The sequence below is a fragment of the Nerophis ophidion genome, linkage group LG26, assembly GCF_033978795.1.
Source record: "Nerophis ophidion isolate RoL-2023_Sa linkage group LG26, RoL_Noph_v1.0, whole genome shotgun sequence".
NCBI lineage: Eukaryota > Metazoa > Chordata > Actinopteri > Syngnathiformes > Syngnathidae > Nerophis > Nerophis ophidion.
In genome coordinates, this window is record NC_084636.1 from 22,322,101 (window position 1) to 22,336,611 (window position 14,511).

General features: G+C 42.9%; 1 protein-coding gene across 1 annotated transcript in view; it reads left to right on the forward strand.

Annotated features, from left to right (window-relative positions):
• The window catches only part of LOC133543577 (potassium/sodium hyperpolarization-activated cyclic nucleotide-gated channel 1-like), a 96,130-nt gene that overhangs the window by 37,528 nt on the left and 44,091 nt on the right, over positions 1 to 14,511 (forward strand). The window lies entirely within an intron of this gene.

A 14,511-nucleotide genomic window follows, 5' to 3' on the forward strand; every position in this document is an offset into this window, starting at 1 on the left:
AGCGCATCCGTAAACTACCGTCAGAAAGCGGCTTGAAGATGATCTGTAAAACATCATCGATGCAACATTTTGACCAAAGAACCACCCTTAAAAGTTATGTAGACCACAAGAAAGTGTTTTACATTTAAAAAAAAAGATATATATACATGACTCCTTTAATGTGCCCTACAGTCCGGTGCGCCTTATATATGAAAAGAGATCGAAAATAGACCATTCATCGGCAGTGCGCCCTATGGTCCGGAAAATACGGTATATATATACATATACTGTATACACACATACGTCAATTGTATTTTTTAAGCTATTGTATATATACTTAGCAACATTAAATATATTTTGCTTAATAATGAATAATGCAGTATTTTTAATGACACCATTAGGCAGTGTGTATTTATGAAGGTGTATAGTTTGGTGCTGTTCCAAATTACAGAGATTCGGCCTTGGTGGGGGTCTTTGCTCATGTTGTTTGTGTAGTTTGACCTTGTTATCAATAGCATAAACACCTTCCTCTCTTTACAGAATCTTCCATTCATTACCGATAAACAGCAGATGGTTCTTTTTAGATATTTGCCGCAAAGGCGGGAGAACCAGCTCCATGTTTTCTTCTGTTATTTCCCGTCTTGAATGGCCTGCAGACAAACCAAACGGGGCTGACGCAAAGTAGACCAAATGGAGGGGAAAACGGCGACAAATATGGTGTTGAGGGGTGGAAATGATAACAACCGGAATGCTTGTCTTTATTTTAATGGATCACAGCAGAACAGATGTTTTTTTTTTGTTTTTTTTTTGGCGAGATATGCAAGGCCACAGCTTGTGCTATCGTTCTACACAGTGGCGCTGGATGCACTTGGCTGCACGCTAAAAGCAGCCTCAGATGTGCACCTGTGTCATCTCCCTCGGAGAGACACGCTTCTCTTTTTGTGCAAAACCAATTGTGGGGTTTCCCTTTAAGTGCATGGGTCACGACATTAGGTACACTCCCTATCTATTTATGACTCTGTAAAAAATAAGCATAGATAGCACAAATAAAGATGTCGGATAATGGCTTTTTTGCCGATATTCCGATATTGTCCAACTCTTAATTACCGATTCCGATATCAACTGATACCGATATACATACAGTCGTGGAATTAACACATTATTGTGCCTAATTTTGTTGTGATGCCCCGCTGGATGCATTAAACAATGTAACAAGGTTTTCCAAAATAAATCAACTCAAGTTATGGAAAAAAAAATGCCAACATGGCACTGCCATATTTATTATTGAAGTCACAAAGTGGATTATTTTTTGTAACATGCCTCAAAACAGCAGCTTGGAATTAGGGACATGCTCTCCCTGAGATAGCATGAGGAGGTTGAGGTGGGGAGGGGGGGAGGGTGTATATTGTAGTGTCCCGGAAGAGTTAGTGCTGCAAGGGGTTCTGGGTATTTGTTCTGTTGTGTTTGTGTTGTGTTACGGTGCGGATGTTCTCCCGAAATGTGTTTGTCATTATTGTTTGGTGTGGGTTCACGGTGTGGCGCATATTTGTAACAGTGTTAAAGTTGTTTATACGGCCACCCTCTGTGTGACCTGTATGGTTGTTGACCAAGTATGCTTGCATTCACTTGTGTGTGTGAAAGGCCGTAGATATTATGTTACCGGGCCGGCACGTGAAAGCAGTGCCTTTTAAGGTTTATTGCCGCTTTGTATTTCTCCCTACGTCCGTCTACCACTCCGTACAGCGGTGTTTTAAAAAGTTATATTTGACTTTTTGAAACCGATCATTCCCGATATCACATTGTAAAGCATTTATCGGCCGATAATATCGGCAGTCCGATATCGGACATCTCTAAGCACAAATGCCCAAAACAAAACATTTTGGCCTTAATGAATTGGAATTGGTTGATATAAAGTCTCAACTCTTAACAGTAACTCGATGTTTTCTCAGCAGATTGCATTCCCGACCCCTAAAAAAAAATCACTGCACACTTCTAATGCACGCGTAATCATTCTTCATCCCTTTCGCAATACTGTCAACGTCTAAAACCCCCAATTTAGCGTGCCGTTGTCGCTTGTGTTTGAATAATAGATGCAAACACGCCGCCTAAATAATGAATCTCAGTATCGCTTGTATATGGCGCTTAACGTATTAAAAGTCTACATGGAGCTCTGCCAAGCAAGATAAGCTCTCTGCTGCTGGTTTTAGACTGTCAGTGAGGCTCTGCACCTTGTCACACACACACACACACACACACACACACACTGGCATAATCACACTATAATACATCATAGACGTCCCATACTCCCATTGTGGTGCCAGCTGAATGTATTATCTGCAAATTAGCTGTTCGGCGGAGGAAACCGCCAACAAAGTGAACACGAGAGCTTTTATTTCATTAGCAGACTGCTCATCGAGGAATCTTAGCAATGGCATGCAATGTTTGATAGGAAGAGTGAATAAAAAAACTAAAACGTTTTATAACCATTAAAATAGACCTAAGTCTGGCCCATGCCACTGCGTTGACAATAATAAGGTTTCTTGACCGACCTAGCTCTAACATTACACATATGTTCTTGCCAGTGCCCTAAAGATGGGTACCGAATTTGAAAGCAAGTAAGCCCAACACTCTGAAATTACAATGGGGTTTGTAATACATACACAATAAAAGCCCTGCTTCATTCTGCCTGCGCTAACAAAATAAGATTCTCGGAAAGCTAGCGTGCACAAGTGATGTGCACGCCAGCTTTCTGAGGGATCGCTTGTGCACGCCAGTTTTCCGAGACTCTGTATTTAGTTAGCGCAGGCAGCATGAAGCAGGGCTTTTATTGTGAAGATAGGAAATGTGCAGTCGGCCTTTAGAGTTTTGACGGAAGGTACGGCGCGAGAGTCTGTTGAAATAAAAAGTGTTTCTCGCCTTCCTCTCGGTCATTTTTAATAATGATCTTGCAGCAGCCAGCGTCATCTCACAAGACCCTCCGGTACCATGAATGTCATTTAAGTGACGTCTTGGTGAAGATTGATGATCACTAATTTTTAGGTCTATTTTTTTTAAAAGCCTGGCTGGAGATCGACTGACCCCCCCCCCCCCCCCCCCCCCCCCCCCCCCCCCGCGGTCGACTGGTAGCTCGCGATCGACGTAATGGGCACCCCTGCATTAAGATATCAAATAATATTATTTAGCTCATTCACGTAAGAGACTAGATGTATAAGATTTCATGGGATTTAGCAATTAGGAGTGACAGATTGTTTGGTAAACGTATAGCATGTTCTATATGTTATAGTTATTTGAATGACTCTTACCATAATATGTTACGTTAACATACCAGGCACCTTCTCAGTTGGTTATTTATGCGCCATATAACGTACACCAGGGGTCACCAACCTTTTTGAAACCAAGAGCTACTTCTTGGGTACTGATTAATGCGAAGGGCTACCAGTTTGATACACACTTAAATAAATTGCCAGAAATAGACAATTTTCTCAATTTACCTTTAATAAATAAATCTACATATATATATTAAAAAAAATGGGTATTTCTGTCAGTCATTCCGTCGTACATTTTTTTTCCTTTTACGGAAGGTTTTTTGTAGACAATAAATGATGAAAAAACACTTAATTGAACAGTTTAAAAGAGGAGAAAACACACACAAAAAAAAATACATTTTGAAACATAGTTTATCTTCAATTTCGACTATTTAAAATTCAAAATTCAACCGAAAAAAATTAAGAGAAAAACTAGCTAGTTCAAATCTTTTTGAAAAAATAAAAAAAATAATTTATGGAACATCATTAGTACTTTTTCCTGATTAAGATTAATTTTAGAATTTTGATGGACATGTTTTAAATAGTTAAAATCCACTTTGAAATAAGATTTAAATTTGATTCTACAGATTTTCTAGATTTGCCAGAATAATTTTTTCGAATTTTAATCATAATACGTTTGAAAAAATATTTCGCAAATATTCCTCGTCGAAAAAACAGAAGTTAAAATGAAGAACTAAATTAAAATGTATTTATTATTATTTACAATTTAAAAAAAATACTTGAACATTGATTTAAATTATCAGGAAAGAAGAGGAAGGAATTTAAAAGATAAAAGGGTATATGTGTTCAAAAATCCTAAAAACCTTTTTAATTTTTGTATTTTTTGTCTAAAATTGTATTTCTGGAAGTTATAAAAAGCAAAGTAAAAAAATATATACATTTATTTAAACAAGTAAAGACCAAGTCTTTAAAATATTTTCTTGGATTTTCAAATTCTATGAGTTTTGTGTCTCTTAGAATTAAAAATGTCGAGCAAAGCGAGACCAGATTTCTAGTAAATAAATAAAATTAAAAAAATAGAGGCAGCTCACTGGTAAATGCTGCTATTTGAGCTATTTTTAGAACAGGCCAGCGGGCGACTCATCTGGTCCTTACGGGCTACCTGGTGCCCACGGGCACCGCGTTGGTGACCCCTGACGTACACTTCTTCAGCCTGTTGTTCACTATTCTTTATTTATTTTAAATTTCCTTTCAAATGTCTATTCTTGGTGTTGGGTTTTGTCAAATAAATTTAACCCCAAAAATGCCACTTATACTCCAGTGCGACTTATATGTTTTTTTTCCTTCTTTATTATGCATTTTCGGCTGGTGCGATTTATACTCCGAAAAATACTGTACGTATATCAAAATCAAGTACCTACTGTACTGTTCACTTGTCGAAATACACTTTTTAGAGCAATTATCTACCTAAACGACCACTTGGCTGCTGGCAAAAATGTATTTGACGGGTCGGTAAAAAAAAAGAAAAATCTGCGTCCCGGGAACGTGCGGACTTCCGGAAATTCGTGTCCTTCCTGATTTCAATGCGTAGAAAGACACAAAAAGTGCGTTAACGCCAACAGTGCCTTCATTATTCCGGTAATTGGTTTAGGAGTGCGGAAGAACCGGAGGCAGCAAATTACATGGTGGGGCAAATTTAATCCATCCATCTATTTTGTACCACTTGTCTTTCTCGGGGTCACCGGGGGGGATGGAGCCTTTCATATTTGTTAATAAATATCCACCTCAAATAAATTACTAAATAGGAATCGCGACATCCACATCCTACTTTTGCTGCGCGTGAGACGTGAGCGCCTCGGACCACATTAAAAGTTGTCATATCTTTTCCATATACCATTAAATAAATCATTTTTGAGGCAGAGAAAACTAGTTGATATTTTTATGGTAAAGAAGAAATACGGTAGACTTCACTTTAAATTTAACAATTATGTAGAGCAGGGGTGGGCATTACGTTGATCGCGATCGACTGGTCGATCTCGGAGGGTGTGTCAGTCGATCTCAAGCCAGGCATTAAAAAATATACATAAAAAATGAGCAATCATCAATCATACCAAGACTTCACTTTCGTCAGTTGTTTGACATTCTCGGCACCCGAGGATCTTGTGAGATGACGCTGGCTGCTGCGAGCTCATATTTAAGAAAAAAATCACTAACAGCGCAGACGCAGAGAGAAACACATTTTATTTCTAGAGACTCCGTACTACTGTCAAAACTCTAAAGACCGACTGCACAGTTCCTGTCTTCACCATAAAAGACCTGTTTCATCCTGCCTGTGCTAACAAAATAAGAGTCTCAGAAAGCTAGCGTGCACAAGCTAGCAAGCTACGGAGTTTGATGCCAAAGTATTTCTCCCCCGCCTCAGCGACCGCTTTCTCACTTGCTTGCCCACCCGCACACTCACTGACGTCACTCACCTGCTGCCAGACATTAAATAAATAAATGATAAATGGGTTGTACTTGTATAGCGCTTTTCTACCTTCAAGGTACTCAAAGCGCTTTGACACTACTTCCACATTCACCCATTCACACACACATTCACACACTGACGGAGGGAGCTGCCATGCAAGGCGCCAACCAGCACCCATCAGGAGCAAGGGTGAAGTGTCTTGCTCAGGACACAACGGACCGTGACGAGGTTGGTACTAGGTGGGATTTGAACCAGGGACCCTCGGGTTGCGCACAGCCACTCTCCCACTGCGCCACACCGTTAAAGGGCCACACACATATGCTACTCTCATAACAAAGTGTTTAAAAACGAGTATGCAAGTTGGACAAATGAGATGCCAAATCCAACCACTTTCATGTGGTATTGGACAGAAAGGAGGACTTTTTTTTTCCTCCATTTGAAAATGCGGACGTTATCAGCACCACTGTCTGATTCCAATCAATGCAAGTCATCAGAATCAAATACATCAACTTATATTCTTGTCTTCATGAAAGAAAGGAATCTATGTGTGTTAAACATGCTTGTATTATCATTAAACACCATTAACTCGTTAACAAAAATGTCTCTTTCATAAATAAATAAATATAAATTATAAATAGGAATGAGGTAGATCTCCTCGACTTGGTCAATTGAAAAGTAGCTCACCTGCAGAAAAAGTGTGAGCGCCCCTGATGTAGATGGCCTGATGACACGCCTGCTGATGTTATCAGCCAGGTGTACACATATTACGATGTGGAACATGTTAAATTCATGCATTTTTGTTTTGGCGTTGAGGTATCAAACTTCTGTCTCACAAGGAAAAGCGTCTGATTGGCTCTCCTTCGTAATTCTTTTATATGTATGCTGGTAAAGAACTGTGATTGGATGTATCGTGAACATCTACAAGACGAAAATAAACATGATTGGAGTTCCATCTTGTTTGTATTCGTTGGCTAAGATATTATTTAATTTTGATGAGTTATTGTCTCTTGTTAAGGAAAATAGATTGTCCACGATAGCTAAGATGAAAATTAGTAGTCAGTTATTTGTGACAATCTGTCACTTCACCTCTGGTTGTGAGTCCTTGTTTGGTCTTTGCTTCCTGTCGGCGCTCTTATTTTTGTTCCCCTTCCTGCTTGTCTCCCTGAGGGCTAGTTTCCCTCACCTGTCCCTGTTTTGCAGCCTGGCACACCTGGTTGCAGATGCTAATTATGCCTGCCTCGCCTATTCCTCAGTGCTCCAGGATTGATTATGTTTGGGACCTTTTAACATGCACGACTTCTTCTCTCTGTTTGAGAGTAATAAGGACTCTTACCTGCGCATCAATCTCCTGTTTCCTGCATCGTGGGCTCATGGCTACCGCAGGCATGCGAGTTCCCGACAGAATCCTTGAGCCAGAAAGTGACTTTGAGGGAACCCCTGTCGGCGACGTGGACCGCAGAATTCCTGGAGGACATGAAAGCCAGGTTTGTGCTGTACCAACCCACAGCAGGCTCAAACCCTCTCCCTCAGAGTCGGCCGCCGGCTCCTGGTGCCTTCGTCTCCTGCCCTCGGCCTTTGCAGTCGCCGCCGTCTTCTCCGTCCCATGCCATCTTGTTCGTCTCCTGCTGTGCGACCTCCGGTGGCTGCACCACGGTGACCTCCTTCGCCTGCACCTCGGCCTGCTGTTCAAGCTCCGGACACTCTTCCAGCCCAGCCGACGACCCCGGTGCTCTGCCCAGCTTGACCACCACCTCCTGGGATCCTCCCGGCTCTAGCGCCAGCTTCTGGTCTTCCCGTGGGACTTTCAATGCCTCTTCCTGCCAGTCCGGCGCTGTCCATCCTGGCATCCTGTTGGGACGCAGCGCGGGACGGTGGTTCCTTGTATGGTGTTTGCCTGCCTCGCCTGTTCCTCAGTGCTTGAGGATTGTTTTTTTGTGACCTTTCACATGCACTACTGCTTCTTTCTGTTTGAGAGTAATAAAAACTCCGACCTGCACGTCGATTTCCTGTTCCCTGCATTGTGGGGTCACGACTAACGCAGCCATGCGAGTTCCCGACAGAATCCTTGAGCCAGAAAGTGACTTTGAGGGAACCCCTGTCGGCGACGTGGACCGCAGAATTCCTGGAGGACATGAAAGCTAGGTTTGTGCTGTACCAACCCACAGCAGGCTCAAACCCTCTCCCTCAGACTCGGCCGCCGGCCCCTGGTGCCTTCGTCTCCTGCCCTCGGCCTTTGCAGTCGCCGCCGTCTTCTCCGTCCCATGCCATCTTGTTCGTCTCCTGCTGTGCGACCTCCGGTGGCTGCACCACGGTGACCTCCTTCGCCTGCACCTCGGCCTGCTGTTCAAGCTCCGGACACTTCCAGCCCAGCCGACGACCCCGGTGCTCTGCCCAGCTTGACCACCACCTCCTGGGATCCTCCCGGCTCTACCGCCAGCTTCTGGTCTTCCCGTGGGACTTTCAATGCCTCTTCCTGCCAGTCCGGCGCTGTCCATCCTGGCATCCTGTTGGACGCAGCGCGGGACGGTGGTTCCTTGTATGGTGTTTGCCTGCCTCGCCTGTTCCTCAGTGCTTGAGGATTGTTTTTTTGTGACCTTTCACATGCACTACTGCTTCTTTCTGTTTGAGAGTAATAAAAACTCCGACCTGCACGTCGATTTCCTGTTCCCTGCATTGTGGGGTCACGACTAACGCAGCCATGCGAGTTCCCGACAGAATCCTTGAGCCAGAAAGGGACTTTGAGGGAACCCCTGTCGGCGACGTGGACCGCAGAATTCCTGGAGGACATGAAAGCCAGGTTTGTGCTGTACCAACCCACAGCAGGCTCAAACCCTCTCCCTCAGACTCGGCCGCCGGCCCCTGGTGCCTTCGTCTCCTGCCCTCGGCCTTTGCAGTCGCCGCCGTCTTCTCCGTCCCATGCCATCTTGTTCGTCTCCTGCTGTGCGACCTCCGGTGGCTGCACCACGGTGACCTCCTTCGCCTGCACCTCGGCCTGCTGTTCAAGCTCCGGACACTCTTCCAGCCCAGCCGACGACCCCGGTGCTCTGCCCAGCTTGACCACCACCTCCTGGGATCCTCCCGGCTCTACCGCCAGCTTCTGGTCTTCCCGTGGGACTTTCAATGCCTCTTCCTGCCAGTCCGGCGCTGTCCATCCTGGCATCCTGTTGGGACGCAGCGCGGGACGGTGGTTCCTTGTATGGTGTTTGCCTGCCTCGCCTGTTCCTCAGTGCTTGAGGATTGTTTTTTTGTGACCTTTCACATGCACTACTGCTTCTTTCTGTTTGAGAGTAATAAAAACTCCGACCTGCACGTCGATTTCCTGTTCCCTGCATTGTGGGGTCACGACTAACGCAGCCATGCGAGTTCCCGACAGAATCCTCGAGCCAGACAGTGACTTCGCGGGAATCCCTGTCGGCGACGTGGAGCCGACCTTCTGGACCGCACAAACCTGGCTTTCATGTCCTCCAGGAATTGTGCGGCCCAGAATGTCTGCTCCACAACCCACAGCAGGCTCAAACCTTCTCCCTCAGACTCGGCCGCCGGCCCCTGTTCTCCGTCCGTCTCGGGAATCGTCTCCTGCGCTCCCCTGACTCTGCCACTGCCGCCTTTGCAGTTGCCGCCATCTACTCCGTCCCTTGCCATCTTCTCCGTCTCCTGCTGTGCGACCTCCGGTGACTGCACCACTGCGACCTCCTTCATCGGCACCTCGGTGGCCTCCTTCGCCTGCACCTGTTCAGGCTCCGGACACGCTTCCAGCCCAGCCGCCGACCCAGATTCTCCGTCCAGCTCTGCCACCGCCTCCTGCGGTACTTTTAGCTCGACCGCCGGCTTCCGGTCTTCCAGTGGGACTTTCGATACCTCTTCCTGCCAGTCCAGCGCTGTCCATCCTGGCTTTCTGTTGGGAGGGCAGCGCGGGACGTGTCGCTGTCCCTCCACTTCACTTCTGGTTGTGATTTGTTGTTTGGTGCTTGTTTCCTGTCAGCGCTCTTATTTTTGTTTCCCTTCCTGCTTGTCTCCCTAATCTCTCGTTTCCCTCACCTGTCCCTGTTTTGCAGCCTGGCACACCTGGTTGCAGTTGCCAATCAAGGGGCTAATTATGCCTGCCTCACCTGTTCCTCAGTGCTCGAGGATTGATGTTTTGGATCTTTTACATACACGACTGCTTCTCTCTGTTTTTAGAGAAATAAAAACTGTTACCTGAACATCAATCTCCTGTTTCCTGTTTCCTTCACGACTACCGCAGCCATGCGAGTTCCCGACATTATTAACACTGTTGGGGACCAGCAGACACACATACAAACACACGCAAACACAAACTAGTTAAATATACACAAAGACAAGAATGTAATAAAAAGTATTATGCTTTCACTTGTGGTATCATCAGTTGTAATGCCACCCGTCAAAAGAAATGTTGGTCCTCTTACGATTAATATTCCCTCGAGGTGGTGGGAACATACAGTTTTGTGTTTCATATTCTCTTCGTCTAGGAAAACATGATTATTAGAATGGTCCTGTCTCCTCAGCACCACATTAGAACCAGATGATGCAGCCTTTCGTGATTTGGATTTGTTCCAGAGAGTTCTGACTGTAATAGGTTTATGCTATTAGAGAAAAAAAAAGGAATGAAAATTCCACTTTAGTGCCTTTTAAAGTGATGAAGAGTCACGCTGGGTGCACCTGTGCACATTTAAAGCTTAAATTAAAATGAATAGAAGAGCTAGTTTTACCTACACAGGCACACACATTCTTGTATCTGTAACCTTCTTGAGACCTCGGGAAAATGCCCACTTCTTTAGGACCACCCTTTCTTTGTATTTACAACATTAATAATATATATATATACTATGCAAATATAAAAAAGTAAGCCTGTTGTAGTTTTTTTTGGGGGAAGATTAATTTTTTAGTTTGTAATTGGTTTTTAATCTTCATTATTTACTTCAAGTTATTACAGTACGTCCCTATTTACATACACACACACACACACACACACACACACACACACACACATATATATATATATGTATGTGTATATGTGTATATATATATATATATATAATGTCTATATATATATATATATGTGTGTATATATATATATGTGTGTATATATATATATATATATATGTATATGTACGTATACATATATGTGTGTATATATATATATATATATATGTATATGTACGTATACATATATATATATATATGTGTATATATATATATATATATATATATATATATACGTACATATATATATGTATATACGTACATATATATATATGTATATACTCACAGGGACGGCGTGGCGCAGTGGTAGAGTGGCCGTGCACAACCCGAGGGGCCCTGGTTCAAATCCCACCTAGTACCAACCCTCGTCAAGACACTTCACCCTTGCTCCTGATGGGTGCTGGTTGGCGCCTTGCATGGCAGCTCCCTCCATCAGTGTGTGAATGTGTGTGTGAATGGGTAAATGTGGAAGTAGTGTCAAAGAGCTTTGAGTACCTTGAAGGTAGAAAAGCGCTATACAAGTACAACCCATTTATCATTTATTTATTTATATATATATACGTACATTAATATATATATATATATATATATATATATATATATATACGTACATATATATATACATATATATACGTACATATATATATACATATATATACGTACATATATATATATGTGTGTGTATATATACAGTATATATATATATATATATATATATATATATATATATATATATATCCATCTATCCATCTTCTACCACTTATTGAGGTCGCCGGGGGCGCTGGTGCCTATCTCAGCTACAATCGGGCGGAAGGCGGCGTACACCCAGGACAAGTCGCCACCTCATCGCAGGGCCAACACAGATAGACAACATTCACACTCACATTCACACACTGGGTTCAATTTAGTGTTGCCAATCAACCTATCCCCAGGTTTATGTCTTAGGAAGCCGGAGTACCCGGAGGGAGCCCACGCAGAAATATTCCGAGCCCGGGATTGAACCCCTGACTACTCAGGACCTTCGTATTGTGAGGCAGACGCACTAACCCCTCTGCCACCGTGAACCCCATATATATATATATATATATATATATATATATATATATATATATATATATATATATATATATATATATATATATATATATATATATATGTATAATTTTTAATTTTTTACTTAATTCTTTTCTATTACTTTGAATAAATGTTGGCAAAAGGCATTTCAATTTCTTACACACACTATTGCATATGTTGGCCAAAGGGGGGAGCACATACATTTTTTTACACACTTGTTATTTCGTATGTTGACCAGACGGGCAACACTTTTAAAACTGACACAGTCAATTTGAAAAATCCCTCCTTTTTGGGACCACCCTAATAAGACATTCTCTGTTAGATACGATGGTTTTTCATATCGGGACCATGATTTCGCTCCTAAATTGTTCCCTGTTCCTCATATGGACGGTACTTTTCCTTGTTGATGTCTCAAGAAGGGTAAAATACAAGAACACTCACACACACCCACACACACATAGACGGTATGTGAACCATAGCTATTAGGGAGAGGGGTCTATGCCGTCTTCTTTTTAATGAACCCACGATGTGGAAATTTCTCACCAATCAAGGCAGACGAGAGCGGGCAGATGTGTGCTCTCCTCATTAGCGTTCCCTACTCGTACCCACTCTTCCTCGTCAGGACAAAGCTGCTCGTGATGACGATGATGCGCATAATGGTGATGATGAGTGTCTGCAAACAATCAATAGGACGTGCAGTGATTATTCAAGTGTTTTACCCTCGTAGTCTTAAAATCACGTCCTGGTTTTCCCAATCGGAACAATAGATGGGGTCATCAGGTCAGAATGTGCAAAATACCTGCACAAACCTTTCCATTCACTATAATTTGATGATTTAAGTTCCACTCCTGAATGGCTGCACACTAGATGGATAGTACTTTGATTCCTTCAGGAGAGTTCCCTCAGGGAAATTAAAATTCCAGCAGGTGTACAAAGTGAAGTGAAGTGAATTATATTTATATAGCGCTTTTCTCAAGTGACTCAAAGCGCTTTTACATAGTGACACCCAATATCTAAGTTACATTTAAACCAGTGTGGGTGGCGCTGGGAGCAGGTGAGTAAAGTGTCTTGCCCAAGGACACAACGGCAGTAACTAGGATGGCACAAGCGGGAATCGAACCTGCAACCCTCAAGTTGCTGACACGGCCACTCTACCAATCGAGCTATGCCGCCCAAAAATGAGATGGAATTTGAAATAATTTAAAAAGTGAATAATGTAGTGAAGTGAATTGCATTTATATAGCGCTTTTTCTCTAGTGACCCAAAGCACTTTACATAGTGAAACCCAATATCTAAGTAACATTTAAACCAGTGTGGGTGGCACTGGGAGCAGGTGGGTAAAGTGTCTTGCCCAAGGACACAACGGCAGTGGCTAGGATGGCGGAAGCGAAGTGAACTACATTTATATAGCGCCTTTTCTCTAGTGACCCAAAGCTCTATTACGTAGTGAAACCCAATATCTAAGTAACATTTAAACCAGTGTCGGTGGCACTGGGAGAAGGTGGGTAAAGTGTCTTGCCCAAGGACACAACAGCAGTGACTAGGATGGCGGAAGCGAAGTGAAGTACATTTATATAGGGAGGTATAAATGGAAATAAAATAGAAAATATAACAATAAAAATAAAAAGCAACAATAAGAATAAAAATATAACAGTAACAAAAAGAATATAACAAGAGAAACTAGGCTGTAGTAGGGCGGTATAGCTCGGTTGGTAGAGCGGCCGTGCCAGCAACTTCAGAGTTCCATGTTCGATCCCCACTTTCGCCATCTTAGTTACTGCTGTTGTGTCCTTGGGCAAGACACTTTACCCACCTGCTCCCAGTGCCACCCACACTGGTTTAAATGTAACTTAGATATTGGGTTTCACTATGTAAAAGTGCTTTGAGTCACTAGAGAAAAGCGCTATATAAATATACTTCACTTCACTAAGGACACATGTTTATGAAAAGAAAAAAATATATAAACGGTAATACTGTCAATTATATGATATCTACTGTGTACATTGCACCTTTTAAAATGTATTGCACATGTTATTGCTCTGTTTTTTTGTTGCAGTTTTTTCACTATTTTTATTGCTTTGCGTCCCCTGTCATCCTAGTAACTAAAAGGTGAACATTTGTCAAAATCATGCACTCTGTCGAAAAAATACACCACATGGTGGCGCTGTTATCAAACCCTATTATTCGGATTGACTTGGAATTACTCACCCAGCTCGTTCCCTAAAAAGACCTATTGTAACTTTTTAGCGAAATTTGGTATACACCTGTAGGGGACTGACAAGAACATACAACTGTGGTCAAAAGTTGACATACACTTGTAAAGAACATAATGTCATGTAATGTAATGTGTCAGGTTTGCCCCCTCTCTGCTCGTAGATTTCGGGTCCTGATAGGGTCATTCCTATGGCTGTCCAAGATCTGAGAAACCGACACCTCTACGGCGCATTCCATCGCACACAGTGGAGGTTTACAAGCTTTATACAAGCCTTTTGCTTGATAAGATCAAATACAGCTTTTGTCTTCACACAGGGCAACCTGAACTCATAGCAAACAAGTTGTGGGATAACTGATATACAATTATTCTGACAACTCAGTTTGTAGAACCCAATCGACGCCGTATCAGCCAGTGGTACCGCACGTTGTCGTTTGATTCGTGTGAAAGTGGCGGGCAAACCATTTTACCGCCAGGATAGCTTCCGGTGTACACACAAAACGCTCAAACTC